Source organism: Thamnophis sirtalis, unplaced genomic scaffold (assembly GCF_051295495.1).
Source record: "Thamnophis sirtalis isolate CommonGarterSnake01/CBP01778 unplaced genomic scaffold, rThaSir2_p1.2 scaffold_5, whole genome shotgun sequence".
NCBI lineage: Eukaryota > Metazoa > Chordata > Lepidosauria > Squamata > Natricidae > Thamnophis > Thamnophis sirtalis.
The window spans coordinates 98,214,138-98,232,570 of record NW_028261385.1 but is presented as its reverse complement, the minus strand read 5'-3'; positions in this window follow the sequence as shown (position 1 = coordinate 98,232,570).

Here is an 18,433-nt window from a genome sequence, read left to right as displayed (position 1 = left end):
GCCACTGTATCCATAAAAAGGGGCAAAATCACTGCATGTGAGGGAATTGAAATGCCCAATGGCCAGCTAATTAAATGCAATGAAAATGAAGCCTACAAATACTTAGGCATTCTGCAGTTGAATAACATCAAACATGGAGAAGTAAAAACTATTGTCAGGCGAGAGTACACCAACAGAGTTAGGAAAATTTTGAAATCTAAATTGAATGGTGGAAATACAATCAAGGCCATAAATACCTGGGCAATACCAGTTATAAGATACACAGCTGGTATAGTTAACTGGACACAAGCTGATTTGGACATTTTGGACCGAAAAACCAGGAAACTAATGACAATGCACTACAGTTTACATCCACGTGTGATACTGATTGGATCTGCACGCATAGAAGAAGAAGAAGAAGAAGAAGAAGAAGAAGAAGAAGAAGAAGAAGAAGAAGAAGAAGAAGAAGAAGAAGAAGAAGAAGAAGAAGAAGAAGAAGAAGAAGAAGAAGAAGAAGAAAAAATAATAGTAATAATCATGAACTTGGTTTTTGGTTGATATCTACCATTAGCACCAATCATTGGTATTTGTGATGCATTTTTGAATGCGAGAAGTTGTTAATTGCCTCGCACTCACAATAAGTTTTTCTTTACTGTTCAAAAGCTGGGAATTGCTCCAAGGCTGCAGGCTCTGAGGCTGCAGGCTCCTGGAGAGGGGGGGAACACTGCCCAACTGGTCCCGCCCAAAGCAATCTTCGAAGTTTTCAAGCTCGTCGGGAGGGGGCTTTTTTTTTTAAAGAAAACCCTGAAAAAGCCGCAAGATCCAGAGCTGCCAGTCTCCAGTAAGATGTGCATCTTGTGGTCTACCCCACACTATTTCCTGCCCCATCTGCCACCCCCAAATTGCACCCCATTGTGAAGGTCTCTCAGTTGTTGCGTGCAGGGAAAAACCTTGCACAGTAAAGAAAAACTTCAAAAATTTTCCTACCTTTTCCTGTGGGCATGGCTTAGTATGTGGGGGGTCATGTGACTGAGTGGGCATGGGTGTGAGTGACATCAAGTTGGTGATGCTTACTCAGCCACATCCCCCACCTAGGCACACCCACCAAACTGGTAGTGAACAATTTGGAAACCCACCACTGACAAGCATGGTAATAAGATATAATCCATAGCTCTTCCTCAGAGTTCTGCAGCACTTAATTGGTGGGAATGAGAGAAGAACAGGTTCTGAGGGATGTCTAAACAGGCTGGTCAAACCTTCCCTCTCTTTTGCCCTACTTCACGTTAAAGATTATGACTTGGTGACAGGAAATACACCAATAGTTTTCCTTAACCTGCCTCTGGCTAGAGCCATCAAGATGCTATCACTTGCTAGTCTCTCATACCAAGGCAGAATAGAAATTGGCTGTTGAGAAAGTGCAAATTTTACTGGTAGATTTTTGTGCTGCTTAAAAACTGCATGAGGAAAGCATATTGACTCAATGGCCCAGATGGGCTTTAAAGCCTTACATTATATTGGATCTTAAGGACCTATTTTATATTTCCAGGATTGAGATCTGGCACTGAACAACTAAGCTTTGACTGTTCTTCAATATCTTACTTTATTCCTCTAAACACTTATGAAAAATCATTCTCAGGACTGAGATTTGGCACTGAACAATTAAGCTTCAGCTTCGTTCAGCAACATACTTTCCCCCCTACAATATCACTTATTTTAAAAAATCATTCTGTTCCTGGTATATCATTGATTTCAGAATTAGTTGCTCTTTAATCTATGTTTTATTTCTGGTATTCCTCGTAGCCCAGACACTACTGGAAGTTGCAGCTCAATGAAAAGATATCTCATTTTCTCTTTCCTCCCTTTTTCAATTCTTTGCTTCCAGCATCTAACTCAATCAAGGCAGTAGCAAAATTCTTCCTCCAAATCAGGAAGGAACCATCAAGCTTTTCATACAAATAACATTGTAAGGTTTATCAAAGCAGGAATAAATTTAGTCCAAGTGGAACGGGTCACTTCTTTTTCTTGACAGAACATCTGCAAACAATCAGCATCAAAATTCCATCTGATTGCTGGACAGCTAAGAAATGCAACTTGAAACATCTGCATGTCAGCTCTGCAACATTGCAGATCCATCTGCAAAACACATGATGTGCCAGTTGACTGACTTGGTTGAATGGGATGTCAAGGAGAAGAAACAGGGAAGGTTTAATCCTCTGTATACAGTTTCTTTGTCTCTTTTTACCCCTTCCATTCTCCTTTGGTATTATAACCATATTCTCAAACAGGGATACAAAAGTAATTAGCTACTTTCTCAAAAGGGAGCAACAAAGAAAATAAAAATCTAGGGGTTACTTTATTCCAAAGCAGGAAATCACGAGAAAGACATCTCTGTATTTCTATAGCTATACGTGCTATTCCTTGGCAACACTGTTTCTGACACACTCATTGGTTTTATGTTCTTGACTGATATCCGTGAGATTGAAACGGGGGCTGCCTTTTATAACACTTTTACCAATAGTGAAAGCTGTCTAGTTATGACTGGGGGGAACTGAAAGCATTCACCAGAATCACCAAAATATATAATCCATAATTACTAAATATTGCTGAGAAAATAACACCATTGGAGTGTGAGAGACTGCTGTGCTTTCAGCATTGTGTTGTCCGCAATCCACTGATAACTTTTACACTTATTTATTTTATCACATGCCCTTCTCTGATTCTGTAACATTCTTGGAATGCAAAATGAACTTGTTTGGTCCAAATAGATAAACAGGAGAAAGCTATAATCTTATTTGCCATCTATATTATTATTCACTGGTTTCTCCCAGCCTAGTATATTTAAGTGGGATGTGGTGGCTCAATGGCTAAGACACTGAACTTGCCGATAAAAAAGGTCAGCAGTTCAGTGGTTCAAATCCCAAGTGCTGCATAATGGAGTGAGCTCCCGTTACTTGTCCCTGCTTCTCCCAACCTAGCAGTTCAAAAGCATGTAAAAATACAAGTAGAAAAATAGGGACCACCTTTAGTGGGAAGGTAACAGCATTCCATGCTCCTTTAGTGTTTAGTCCTGCCGGCCACATGACCATGGAGATGTCTTCGGACAGTGCTGGCTCTTCGGCTTTGAAATGGAGATGAGCACTGTTCCCTAGAGTTGGGAACAGCTAGCACATATGTGCAAGGGGAACCTTTACCTTTATCTAGTATGTTTAAATGTCAGAATCCCAATTTCAGGATGTCTAGAATAAGCCACAATAATTTTAATTATTGTGCCAATTACATATCCAACCACATTTGGATTTTCTTTAATTCTCCAATTCAGTTTCCACTGCCACCCCTTGGGGAATACAGGCATATTGCTTTAGATGTAAAAATATATATATTTATATGATTTAAACTGCCTTTTCTCTTGAACCTTAGTTCACAAACAGTGCTATTTATGGCACTTATTTTCTTAGCTGTTGAAATTACTTTTCTACACCATTTTTGATCCAGGCTGGAGTCAAATAACATAACTCTACACATGTCCAATAGGGAACTATTCTTTACTTCTGCTAATCCATTTTGGATTGAGAGACTGCCTACTGCCAATTACCTCCACTAGGCCAATAAGATCCCATAGATTAGGCCTCCTCCGAATTCCATCAGCCGGTCAATGCCAACTGGCAACTACCCGGAGGAGAGCCTTCTCGGCGGCTGCTCCGACCCTATGGAACGAACTCCCCGTGGAGATTCGTACCCTCACCACCCTCCGGACCTTCCGCATAGCCCTTAAAACCTGGCTGTCCCGACAGGCCTGGGGCTAAAGACTTCAACCCCACCCGAATAGTATGATTGTTGTGCTTTTAACGATGTATTGTCTTCATGTGTGTAACTTGTTTTGTCTTTCCCTCCCCCTGAATTGTGAGCCGCCCTGAGTCCCCTCAGGGAAAAGGGCGGCATACAAATAAAGTATATTCTATTCTATTCTATTCTATTCTATTCTATTCTACTTTGTTCTGCTATACAGAGAACAGATCTGTCATGTCTTTTCCGTTAAATAATCAGGCACCTACTTATTCATACTATTTCAGGATCAGAATTAAAATCTGCAGTTATCTTCCAAATGCATTGTCCACATAAGCCACAAATTGTCTGAATTTACTAAACCTTATATCTTTTCAAATTCAAATGGCAAAAAGGAAATGCTTCAAATGGAGAAAGTTACAAAGTGCTTATTTCCTCCATTTCCTCTTTAACGTAAAGAGAATGGGGGGGGACTGTGGATTTTCTCATGCACTTAATATTGGGTTTCCCATTTTTTCAAAGCTTTTAATGTTTTCTGTAAGGTGTGATTCTCAAGGACATTTACCATTGTAAACGTATGAAACAGGTGATTTGCAGTTTGCAATTTTGTAATTTTGAGCCTGATTATTTTCTCCTCTCCTGTATCTTTCTTTTCTATATTCTGAGGGCTCAGTTTCTCCTTTTACATTACTTTGCTAGCTTTACAACATCAAGCAGTTTTCTTTTATCTGAGAATTCACAAGTCACTGGGGAATCCATATGGAAAAGTCCCAATTCTAACAAAATTTCTTTCAACAATAGATCACCATCCTTATTATTGAGCCATCAATAAAATAAAATAAAAATCAGCAACAACTCACCAACAAATTCAATTATATTTCCCTTTCTGACTACATAACTGATTGTAAATTGGAACCCAAATCTGGTTAGCATAGCTCCTCCTTCAAATGCAAAGCGTTTATCTCGTCATCACCATTCGTATTTTGTTAATGCCTTTCCAGCTCCTTGCAAGCTTATCTGCTTTCCACTTGACAATCCGAATTGTTCTTTTCAACGTAAATCAAGACTATCAACAACAAAACCCTTTACTCTTTAAACTTTAGAACAGTTGTTCCACTGTCCAGATAATCTGAGTTCATATCACTAATTTTACCACTAGAATACAGGTAGTCCTCGACTTACGACCACAATTGAAGCCCAAATTTCTGTTGCTAAGTGAGACATTTGTTAAGTGAGTTTTTCCCCATTTTATGACCTTTCCACAATTGCTAAATGAATCACTGCAGTTGTTAAGTTAGTAACACGGTCTGGCTTCTCAATTGACTTTGCTTATCAGAAGGTTACTGGGACACTGCAAACATCATAAATATGGGAGTCAGTTGCCAAACATCTGAATTTTGAACACATGACCAAGGGGTCTGCAACAGTCATAAGTATGAAAAACAGTCATAAGTCATGGTTTTTAGGGCTGTTGTAACTTTGAATGGTCACTAAACAAACTATTGTAAGTCAAGGACTACTTGTATATCATCGCCTGCCCTTTGAGTTTAGCTTCAGCTTCTTTTCCATTTTTTATCACTTGTATCATTTATTCTCCCCTTGAAATGAAAACCAACAAACAAACCCATCTTCACCATCTGTATCTCTGACTTGGGACTTTTGTGGGCAAAATGGTAAGGTATAGATTACTTTAACAAGTAAGGTAAAGGTTCCCCTCACATATATGTGCTTGTCATTCCCGACTCTAGGGGGCGGTGCTCATCTCCGTTTCAAAGCCATCTCCGTGGTCATGTGGCCGGCATGACTAAACGCCAAAGGCGCATGGAACGCTGTTACCTTCCCACTAAATGTGGTTCCTATTTTTCTACTTGCATTTTTACATGCTTTCGAACTGCTAAGATGGCAGAAGTGGGGCAAGTAATGGGAGCTCACTCTGTTATGTGGTGCTAGGGATTCGAATGGCCGACCATTCTGATTGACAAGTGCAGCATCTTAGCCACTGAGCCACTGCGTCCTTTTTTACTTTAGCAAGTAGAACAGGATTTTCTCTACCTTTGAAAGCAGATGGTTTGAATTTCTGTTTCCATTAGGGATTCATGTATTTGGATATGGTCTTCTTGAAGCATTATTGCTTGTTTCAACACATTAAAATATTGGAACGGAGACATTAGATTCGAGTTTTCCAGGTTTGCAATTCCCAGGTTCTTTGTTTTTTATCTCCAGAGGGTCTTGGTGTTTCTAGAACTTGCCATAATTCAAGGTTCTCTGATATTATCTCCATACACAGCCGGGGGGGGGGGGGCATTTCTGGTGTTATGGATTAAAATGGTGGCCTTGTACTGCCTATCTCTTTGTTTCTTGCTTTGGTTTTTCCAAATAAAAAATAAGCCAAAAATTGAGCTGGCTGTCTTTCCTCCCCTGGCTTATTTTACCAGTCTTAGGATTTCTGCACTTACTATTTGTAATCTTTCATTTCTGGTTATTCAGCAGCTCACAGCTTGGAAGCTAGATGGTGATAACTTGGAGATTTGAAACTCAGCAAGAGTCTTGTTTAGAGGGCTGAAAGAATATCAAGTAATTAAATAGTAGAGCAACTCACTGAAACAGGAAAATGCTCCTTGTGTGAAGGAAATCAACCCTTCCTGCCATTCAGTCTTCCTCTGGCCATAGTCTTCCTGCTATTTATCAGGGCAAGAGGTAAGAAATTGCAATGGGCTGAACACAAAAAGATTAAAATGTGGCAGGAGGCACTAGCCTAGCCAGATGACCATTCCTTCCAGGACACCAGATATCTTCTTAATTACATAGCAAAAGATCCTTTCCATGAAGAGGTTGCAGCTTCCATCTGCAATGTTAAATAAGTGGCAAACCAATATACAGCCTGGCACCTGACTTTAGAGCACCCTCTCTAGGAAACTTGGCCAAGTGCACTTTCTTGGAATTCCTAGAGGTGGCATTCTTTCATGCCCTTTCAAGTCACAAAGGCAAAGTTTCTTTATGTAAAGTCCTCTTGAGGGAGGACTCAGCACGGTTTCTGAGGAAAAAAACTCCAAATGAACTTGTTGAATGACGCTGCATCCATTTAGCAACCGCAGCAAAAAATGTCAGGAAAAAATTCCAGTTCTGTGAGTCTTGACTTATAACAGTAATAACGTATGACCAAAATTTCAACTTCAAATACAGTCATACATAAGTCAAGATATGTATTGCCCAGGGGTCCTCAATCCACAGGTCGTGGCCCACTGTTGGGCCATGACCCATTCAGAACTGGGCTGCAGAAGCACACACATGCAGCTTGTTCACACAGTGAGTGAGCAGTATGTGTGTGTCTCCAGTTGTGTGAGCAAAGGGCATTTGTACACCCATCACTACCACACAACCATCCCCTCTCTCCCTCCCCCCAGGCTGGTCTACAAGCTGGAAAGATTGGATACACTGCTATACACAATTTGAATCTCCTGCTGCCTAGTGTTTAATTTGTCTAAACATTGAGTATTATTGAGGTCAGCATTTCTGCTGGATTTTCAAGTTTCTTTCAAGTTTCAAGACCTTAAGCCTTATGAGGTGGTCCAGACAAGCAGCACACCCAGGTGAACTAATCCTACTTCCCTGCAAAATACATTAACAGAAACTCTGAAAATAAATGTCTTTAATATAATTAAAATTGTAATTGTAACATGCATCCAGATGTTTATAATGTGAAGTAACATACAGATATTTCAGTTATTCAGGACTCTGCTTGTAGTGGAGGACAGTTGGCTAAACCAATTAAGAGATTGCATTGTAATAAAGGTGGAAACAAGGCTAATGCAAAAATGTATATACATTTTTATACTGAAATTACCTTTAGAGAGGATCAAACTTGGAGATGGGAAAACTGGTACAGTAGTTCCAACCCTGAGATACTTAAAAAACTGAACTGTGGCAACTTCAACTCCCAGAATTCCCTGGTCAGCATGAATTCTGGGAGTTAAAGTCTACAAGTCTTAAAGTTGCCAAGAATGGATATCCCTGTTTTAGATCATCATGATATACTACCTATGCCTATTGTGGAAATATTCAAATAGTTAATGACTGCCATTGCAGTCAGAACTGATGTAGCTTTTAGAGCTTTTCATCTGTTTTACTTTTCAGTGAAACTGCAGCTCTTAGAATTCAGGTAATTGCCAAGACGTTATGAAATGGATAACAGCCCAACATTTTGTGAAACCAGCTTAATGTTTGGTGCTGAAATTTCATGGATTATGAAATCCAGATGTTAGTGAGAGCCTGCAGATGGCTGATGAAGGAGTGTATAACATAACCAAGCCCTCTACTCCTGCTAGTAAAGTCTGTGTTATCACAAACAGGAGGAAGTTCGGTCTTAATAGTCCCTTTTAATGTTGTGTCTTTGAAGCATAGGTTCCCTCAGGAAATGCTGATGCTGATAATTTTATAATGAGCCTTTCAATGGTTTTATGGGTAGAGGTTTGTATGGATCTTAAGTAGCTAAACCTTTAAGTCAAATAAAGTGAAGAAAAGTAGAATTCTACTTTATTTAATATTATTGTATTTTGTTCTGCCTCCCAACTAAATAAATCTTAGGTGGATAATTGATTAAAAGGCTCCATAAACTTGCACATAAGTTAAAAGAGATATAGGGGAAATTACTTCCTTTGTTGTTGTTTTAGAGCAAATTGCCAGTGGTTTAATGGATAAAAGACCAAATAAATTAATGCAGCTGGGTGATTAATTTAGAACCATAATTACTTTGTGTGAGCGCACACATAATAATTAGAACTTTAGTCAACTACTGGGGGTAGCAGAGAGTGAGTCTATGAGATCCTTTTTTACAATGCCAAATCATTCAGTTTTGGGGTATAAAGTAGAATAACATCTTCATTATAACAGTTTCTCCTAGTTCAGGAAGACTGCAGTGGCACTGATTCATTTCTATGAGAATAAAATCCCTAAACAAACTCCTCTTAGCCGAATCATCCTAACCATTGGGATTTCGGCCTGATTCTACATCTGCTTCATTAGCTTTAGGACTGGTGGCCATCTACTGTAGTCTATATAAGGGTGCTCCATCACTGAAGGCTTTCAAAAAGAGACTGGACAACCTTTTGTTTGAAATGGTGTAGGGTGTACTTAAGTAGAGTGTTGGACTAGAAGACCTCCAAGGTCCCTTCTAACTCTATTCTATGTTCTAAATGGGAAATGGAAGTTGACTGTTGAATGTCTTAATTGTGGGGGATTGGATGGACCTTTCTGTATTTAGATATAAGACCACAAGGGGACACTGTTGTGTCAGCCATATTAGTAGTCAAGAGCCTGGACTCTATTGCCATTCTAGCTATTTTCTCCCCTCAGGCTAGAAAATTTTTGGATAGATGCAAGTTTCATCATTTTAAGGATACTTTAATCAGAAAAGATAAAAAATAAAAGGGATATTTGTTTGTTTTTTACTTTTTATGTTTTAGTTTATATGTAACTATAAATCGAGTTACCTTACAGTAAGATGGACAAATAACAAACAAATAAATCATTAAGAAATCTGTAGCATGGAGTTTGCTGTCCCAGAACTATACTTTACAAACCTCAGAAAAAGTGATAGGAAAAGGCATTGAATAAAATCTCTTCAACATGATGCAAATAATTAAAATTTTTAAAAAGAGCACCATAAAAAAAGCAATGAAAAGACATTTTTGCAATAATCCCTGAATGGAAATTTTAGTTTTAAAATGGAGACAGCCAGTCTACCAAGACTATTTAAAAGGTCTTCATCCACAGCTGAAAAGATCACTGGTGGCGCCAGGCAATTCTGCATGAGAGGACTTCTCTCCTGGCAGCCAAAATGAAACACTTTTAAGGCTCATTGACTTAAGTTTAGGCGTGTGCTTAACACACCCATTATGTTTTGTGATATTCAAATGTTCTTTGGTCAAATTGTCGTGACAATAAAACATTGCTAATGGCCGAGGATGTTTGAACTGCTACTGGTCTTCCATAACCTGAAACCTAGCTCTTCATATTGGAAGTCAAGGACCAAATGGAGAAGGAAAGTTGATGTGCAAAGAGAAAAAAATATTTAAAATCGTATGGATGAGCATTTGTTACACACAGCTATGATAATGTCAAAGCTTAGGGCTACCAACAGAGGTGGTATTCAGCAGGTTCTGACCAATTCTGGAGAACCGGTAGCGGAAATTTTGAGTAGTTCGGAGAACCGGTAAATGCCAACTGTGACTGGCCCCGCCCCCATCTATTCTCTGCCTCCCAAGTCCCAGCTGACCAGGAGGAAATGGGGATTTTGCATTAACCTTCCCCTGGAGTGGGGAGGGAATGGGGATTTTACAGTATCCTTCCCCTGCCACACCCACCAAGCCACACCCACCGAACTGGTAGTAAAATAATTTGAATCCCACCACTGGCTACTAATGCATCTTTAGTTTGTCACCTAACTGCATAAAATGAACATTTGGTTGCAGGTGTGAATATGATTTATAGTGCTACCTCAGAAGACATATATAGGTAAGGCAGTGGAATCTAGTCAAAATTTGGCTAAAGAAATAAATATTCATTTCCTGAGAATGCAGAAACTTACACAATTGCCCTTTTCTCCATCGGGGCAGGGACTCTTACATTTCTTTTTATCATTCCAATGTTATATCATCTCAAAAATATCTTCTGCATTTCAGATCAATTAGCTAACTTTAAATCAGTCTCCTTGCAACCTCCTACATCCAGATACGTTGAAGGACAATTCCTATCAACTAGGTACTTTGGTAGCTGGCTGGGTTCACACGGTGCATTAAGCCAAAAATCAATTAAGCCAGTATATATAAATCCACACCCGTGTAAAGTAATTAGGGATGGCTGAGCAGTTCTTCTCCCAAATAATAATAATAATAATAATAATAATAATAATAATAATAATAATGATAATAATGATAATAATAATGATAATAATAATGTTCTTGACTTTCTTTTAAATAATCAGCCAGTGCATGTTTTTCTTCTTCAACTGTTTGCTTCACTTGTAATAATCCTCTGCCACCTGATTTTCGGGGCAGATATAGTCTATCAGTATCACCACGTGGATGTAAACTGTAGTGCATTGTCATTAGTTTCCTGGTTTTTCGGTCCAAAATGTCCAAATCAGCTTGTGTCCAGTTAACTATACCAGCTGTGTATCTTATAACTGGTATTGCCAAGGTATTTATGGCCTTGATTGTATTTCCACCATTCAATTTAGATTTTAAAATTTTCCTAACTCTATTGGTGTACTCTCGCCTGACAATAATTTTTACTTCTCCATGCTTGATGTTATCCAACTGCAGAATGCCTAAGTATTTGTAGGCTTCATTTTCGTTGCATTTAATTAGTTGGCCATTGGGCATTTCAATTCCCTCACATGCAGTGATTTTGCCCCTTTTTATGGATACAGTGGCGCATTTTTCCATGCCAAACTGCATTGAAATATCGGTGCTGAATACTCGGACTGTGTTTGTCAATGATTGGATTTCTATTTCTGACTTTCCATAGAGTTTCAAATCATCCATATATAGTAAATGCGAAATTTTTTCAGCTTCTTTGGCTGTTTGGTAGCCTAATTTCATTTTTTTTTTAAGATTACTGATAATGGGATCATTGTGATGATGAAGAGAAGAGGTGAAAGTGAATCACCCTGGAAAATTCCTCGCTTGATATTAGCCATTCCGTAGATCTCATTCCCTACTGCCAACTCAGTTCTCCATTGTTTCATCCTTTCAGTAAAGGATGTAATATTTTTGCTAATGCCAGTTGTTTCTAAGCATTTTATGATCCAACTATGTGGCAGTGAGTCAAATGCCTTTTTGTAATCAATCCAGACCATATTCAAGTTCGTTTTTCTGTTCTTACAATTTTCTAATATCATTTTATCAATTAGGAGCTGATCTTTTGTGCCCCTGCTCCTTCTTTTGTTGCCTTTTTGCTCTACCGGCAAGATGTTGTTTGTTTCCAAATAATCCATCATGTTATCTGCAATAATACCTGTGAGTAATTTGAAGGTTGTTGGCAAGCATGTTATTGGTCTGTAGTTTTCAGGTGTTGTTCCTTTAGTTGCATCTTTCTGAATCAAGTATGTTTTTCCAGTTGTCAACCATTCATCAATTTGGCCCTTTTGTAAAATTTCATTCAGTTGCCTGGCAAATATTGCATGTAAACTGGTCAGATATTTGAACCAGAAACCATGTAATTGGTCCTTTCCAGGTGATGTCCAATTCTTTACCTTTTTTACTCGATTTTTGACCATCTCAGTTGTTATTTCTAATACTTGCATTTGTTTGTTGCCAATGCTTTTCTCAAAGTCATGTATCCACTTTGCTTCCTTATTGTAGTCCTTTGCATTTCCCCACAATTTTTTCCAGAATTCAACTGTGGCCTGTTTTTCTGGTTTTTCACTTTTGGTGTCACCATTCACATTAAGACTTTGATAAAAACGCCGTTGGTCTGATCGAAATAGCTGATTTTGTCTATATTGGATGATTCGTGCCTCATATCTTTCAATTTTTCTAGCTGTTGCTGTTATCTGCTGTTTTACAATCTCTACAGCTTCATTGATATTTCTTGTATCCAATCTATATCTTCTGATTAGCCGATATATGGTTTTGTTGTTTTTAAGTCGTTGCTCCTGCATGTTCTTTAAGTTACTAGCATCTGCCCTTAATTTTTTGACTTTTTGTTCTAATCGGATTTTCGACTTTGGCTTTGATGCTTTTTCTGTTGTGTGACTAGGTACTTTGATTTTAATGCCTAGTTCATTAGTGACTATTACAGCTGCGCTGTACATTAACTGGTTTGTTTCCAAGATGGATCCCCATTCAATTGTTGAAAACACTGCATTAACCATTTTCATGATAGGGGCCAAAATTTTCTTAGGCACAGGTTTTAGTGATGGTAAACATTGCCTTTCCTCATTAAAAAGAAAATGCTCCATAATCTTATCCTTCAATTCTTTTTGTTTTTGAGTTAGTTCATCAGTTGGTTCAGTGATAACTGGTTCTAATGGTGGTGGTGTTATTTCCTCCCCGAGAGCTTCTTCTGGGAGTTCTACTATAATGTCTTTAGTTGTGTCTTGAATATCAGTTATTTCCGCTTGTGATATTATTTTTTTGGTTTTGCAATTTGCCTGAATTTCCTCAAGTTCAACTTCACTAAACACTTTATTCCGTATAATAAATCACCTTTGATCTGCTAGTCGTTGTTCACTAACATTTGAATCTGGATATTGTTCTTTCCATAATTCATGCATTTGCTTTAAATAACCTCTTTTTTCTGGCTCTGTGTTGTAGTAACAGGCCATTATGGCACGGTTTTCATCTCCACTATATTTTTGTCGTTTTGTTGGCTGATCCACTTGTAGCCCACTTGTCGACGGATGTCCAGGGACCTCAACATCCTTGTTAACCCACGCGACGACCGATGCGGTATAAAATTTTTATTCGTTTCTTTCACCATATTGTATGGGTTGGTGGGGTTTTTTTTATGGGGCCAGTTGCCAACCTGACCCCAACCCTCCTCCTTTCTCATCCAGGCTTGGGACCGGCAACGGCGGAGTTGTTGTTGTTGTTGTTGTTGTTGTTGTTGTTATTGTTATTATTTAATGGCCAACTAATTAAATGCAACGAAAATGAAGCCTACAAATACTTAGGCATTCTGCAGTTGGATAATATCAAGCATGGAGAAGTAAAAACTATTGTCAGGCGAGAGTACACCAACAGAGTTAGGAAAATTTTGAAATCTAAATTGAATAGTGGAAATACAATCAAGGCTATAAATACCTGGGCAATACCAGTTATAAAATACACAGCTGGTATAGTTAACTGGACACAAGCTGATTTGGACATTTTGGACCGAAAAACCAGGAAACTAATGACAATGCACTACAGTTTACATCCATGTGGTGACACTGATAGATTATACCTGCCCCGAAAATCAGGTGGCAGAGGATTATTACAAGTGAAGCAAACAGTTGAAGAAGAAAAACATGCACTGGCTGATTATTTAAAAGAAAGTCAAAAACATCTATTAATTGAAGTAAAGAACAAAAAACTACTGAAGGCCCAATAGACGAAACAAGAATACAGAAAAGATGTGATAAAATCAAGAATGGAGAGTTGGCAGAACAAAGCACTGCATGGCCAATTTCTGGAAAAAATAAAAGATAAAGTGGACAGTGAACAAAATTGGTTATGGTTAACAACAGGTACATTAAAGAAAGAAACAGAGTCACTAATCCTGGCTGCGCAAGAACAAGCTATCCGCACAAATGCCATTAAGGTAAGGTGACCAGACGTCCCGCTTTTGGCGGGACACCCCTGCTTTTTAATGCATTTTCCCGCGTCCCGCCCGCTTTTAAAAAAAGCACGCTTTTTTTGGCGCTCGCAGCTCCCGCCCATCAGCTGCTAGCTTGCTGGGCTGGCTCATCGTTCTGTTCTCTATCCTACCTACCTACAAATTTAAGCCAGCCCAGCCTGCCGCTCACTGATTGGATTGGCCTGGACTCCAGCCAATCAGTGAGCTGGCTGGGATGGGAAATTTTCAGCACGCCACGTGCTGAAAATTTTCCATCCCAACCAGCTCACTGATTGGCTGGACTCCGCTTAGCTGAGCACGCCTGCGCAAGTCTCCATTTCCTTTCCTCTTTTGGGGTTGCAGCTGCGCTTACTCACTGGTGAGTAATCTAATCTATTCTATCTAATAATCAGAGAATTTTCCGCTCGCCGCGGCAGGAGAAGAGGGTAGGGGCAGCTGCAGCCGCCCGCAGAGAAGTTCCTCTCGCTTCCGGGGCTCCCGCTGCCCGGCAGAAGCCCCTGAAGCGCGGGCGGCTGCCCCCTCCCTCTCCTCCTGCCGCGGAGTCCGTTCGTGCAGAGAATTTTCCGCCTGCCCCAGCTGAGTGAATGAATTACATTTGGGATCGCCGCGGCAGGAGAGGGAGGGGGCAGCCACCCGCAGAGAAGTTCCTCTCGCTTCCGGGGCTCTGAACCGCGTGGAGTTTCTCTGCGGGCGGCTGCCGCTGCCCCCCCACCCTCTCCTCCTGCCGCGGAGTCCGTTCGTGATTGTGCGCCTCTGCTCTGCAGCGAAAATGCCACCGCCACCCCCTCCGGCTCTTCCCACCCAGACACCTGCCGCCCAGGAGCTGCCCGAAAACCTTCCTGCCCACCACCGGCTGCACCGCAGCTGACTCGCCCTGAGTGGGCTGGAAGGCTTTGGGCATCCAAAGAAGAGGCGCGAGCGGATGGCAGTGGGGTCGGCGCACGGGAGCCACCAGAAGCCTTCCCCACCCCTTTCCTTCCCTCGGCTGCAAAAAGGATGAGTGGGGGGCGGAGCCGCGGAGGGTCTGGACCGAGACGGGCCACGCTGAGGTGGGGAGACGGATAAGGCAGAGCTCCGAGTGAGTCGCGAGTTTCCTTCTTTGGAAAATCTCTGAAAACAGAGTGCTAGCTGGGGGAGCCGCCGCAGCAGCAGGAGCCCTTCAAGGGGAGGGAAGGGAAAGATGCCCCGACTTGGGAGCCGTGTAGTTTGAAAGAGAAGCAGCAGCTGCGCGTTTCCAAAAAGCTCTCCCGGAGCCAGCGTGTGGACTGAGGAGCGTCGGGCGCGTGTAGGATTTGCTGGAGAGGAGGACTTGGTGCTGGGTAGGCTCGGAAGGGCTGTAGAGAGCTTTGCGGGGCAGGGGGAGGGAGCGACGGGATGATGCACCAAAGGTACCGGGGAGGGGCAGCCTTCGTGGCGTAGGTTAGCTCAGGATCGGTCCCCAGCCCCACCGCTTTTAGGGGCTGGAGGAGCGGGCAGTGATGGGGATGAAGTTGAAGAGTGCTGGCGGAGAGCCTGAGGAAGGGGTTACTTGGGGGGGGCTTAAAAGGAGACGGCCGGGTGGGAAGAGGGTGAGCGCTTTGGAAAATCTCTGAAAACGTAGCGCTAGCTGGGGGAGCCGCCGCAGCAGCAGGAACCCTTCAAGGGAGCCCCTGAGCTGCGAGGGGAGGGAGAGATGCCCCGACTTGGGAGCTGTGTAGTTTGAAAGAGAAGCAGCAGCTGCGCGTTTCCAAAAAGCTCTCCCGGAGCCGGCAAGGGACGTGTGCACTGAGGAGCGTCGGGTGTGTGTAGGATTTGCTGGAGAGGAGGACTTGGTGCTGGGTAGGCTCAGAAGGGCTGTAGAGAGCTTTGCGGGGCAGGGGGAGGGAGCGACGGGAGGATGCACCAAAGGTACCAGGGAGGGGCGGCCTTCGTGGCGTAGGTTAGCTCAGGATCGGTCCCCAGCCCCACCGCTTTTAGGGGCTGGAGGAGCGGGCAGTGATGGGGATGAAGTTGAAGAGTGCTGGCAGAGAGCCTGAGGAAGGGGTTACTTGGGGGGGGGCTTAAAAGGAGACGGCCGGGTGGGAAGAGGGTGAGCGCTTTGGAAAATCTCTGAAAACAGAGCGCTAGCTGGGGGAGCCGCCGCAGCAGCAGGAACGAGGGGAGGGAGAGATGCCCCGACTTGGGAGCTGTGTAGTTTGAAAGAGAAGCAGCAGCTGCGCGTTTCCAAAAAGCTCTCCCGGAGCCGGCAAGGGACATGTGCACTGAGGAGCGTCGGGTGCATGTAGGATTTGCTGGAGAGGAGGATGTGGTGCTGGGTAGGCTTGGAAGGGCTGTAGGGTATAGAGCTTTGCGGGGCGGGGGGAGGGAGCGGCGGGGAAATACAGTCTTCGGGGTGGGGAGAAGAAGCAGTTAGTCTCTCGACGGGTCACTCAGAAACTGGGTTTGGGGCTGTGAAGTTCCGCTGTTGGGACGCGATGCATCTGTAGCGGAGGAGCGGGATCCTGAGGGAGGCTGTTGCAGAAGGGCGAAATCTGAGATTTCTTCGCTTCTGCGGCAGGATAACGTTTGTTCTTTAGAGGAAGGGGGGGAGAGACCACTACAGTTGCATTTCTTTTCTTGCTGGGGATTTAGAAGTCTTATGTTCACTTTTATTCCCGGGGAAAAAAACAAACCCGAGCCTCCGCCGTTGTCCAACCCTCGCGTTTCCTGGCAAGAAATCCATCCCCCATTATGACGAGGTACGCCGGCTTTCGATTGGTAAGGCATCCTCGGCATCCCCCGGGTGATCTCCGGGCCCCCGGCTTCCCCATCTCCTCTCCTATGGGGAGACGTGCATCATAATGTTGTAAGCTGCCCGGAGTTACCTGTGTGTGAGGTGGGCTGCCCTATGCATTTGTGTTTGTGTGCTGGAGAGAAAGTGAAAAAGAGAGGGAGAATTATATTAATTAGAAGCGGCGGTGGCGGACGTCGGCAGCGACTGTAACGACTGCTCGGGCGAGGTGCGGAGGAAGAACGGAAGGTCCCTCCCACCCGTGACGACGGCTCCAGCCATGGATGAGCAGGCTGGCCCCAACAACAACAACGCACTGCTCTTGCCGCCACCTCCGGATGGGAAGCAACCACGCCTGTGCGGCCCCTGTGCTGCGGTGGGAAGCGAGTCTGCAAGGCATGGTTGCTTCCCACCTGGAGGTGGCGGCAAGAGCAGCACGTTGTTGTTGTTGTTGAAGAAGACGCCGGAGCCAGCCTGCTTGTCCATGGCTGGAGCCGTCGTCGCGGGCGGGAGGGACCTTCCGTTCTTCCTCCGCACCTCGCCTGCACGGTCATTACAGTCGCTGCTGACGTCCGCCACCGCCGCTTCCCTCATCTGTCTCGATTGCTGGAAGCAGTAACAAACGGCGCGTCTGCTCCGCTGTCAGCGCCTTGACAGCCACCCCAGCCGGCGGCTACCGGGCCTCGCTGGAGTCAATTGCAAAACCGCGTTCAGCACTTTGAGGACCTGAGGCATCTTGGGAAATGCAGTTCCCTATCGGAAAGAATGGAGTAGCTGCGAATTTGTAACAACAACAGAAGATAATAACTTGGTGCTTCGCAGGTTACGAAAATCTCAAGTTTGATTTGCACACTGTCTTTTAAAAGTTAGATAAAGAAATTATGCTGTGAAAGCGACTAGAAAGCCTCCCCTCCCCTTCCTGTGTGCGAGAAAGGGAAGGAGAGGAAGGAAGGAGGGAGGGGGGAAGGAAAAGAAGAAGGGAGGGGGGAGAAGATGGAAGGAGAAAAGATGGATGGAAGGAGAAAGAATGGAAGGAGAAGGAGGAAGATGGAAGAAAAAAAGAAGAAAAAGAAGAAGGGAGGGAGAAAAGAGGGAAGGAGGTAGGAAGAAAAGGGGAAGAGAGGGAAAGAGCAGAAAGACAAAGAGGATGAAGTTGATAGGCAAGAGGAAAGAGGAAGGAAGGAAAAAAGAAAAAGGGAGGGAGAGAGGAAAGAAGAAAAGATGGAACTAGAAAGGAAAGAAGGGAGGGAGGGAGGAAAGGGGAAGACAGGGAGAGAGCAGAAAAACAGAGAAGGTGAAGGTAGATAGGCAGAAGGAAGGAAGAAGGAAGAAATAGTAAAGGAGGGAAGGAGGAAGGAACAGAAGCAAAGAGGAAGAGAGAAATGGAAAGAGCAGAAAGACAGAGAAGGTAGATAGGCAAAAGAAATGAAGCTGAAAGAATGGAAGGAGGAAGGAAGAGAAAAAAGGAGGAAGGGAGTGAGTGAGGAAAGAAGAGAGGATGGAAGGAGAAAGGAAGGAAGAGAGGGAAAGAGCAGAAGACAGATAAGGTGATGGTAGATAAGCAAGAGGAATGAAGGAAGA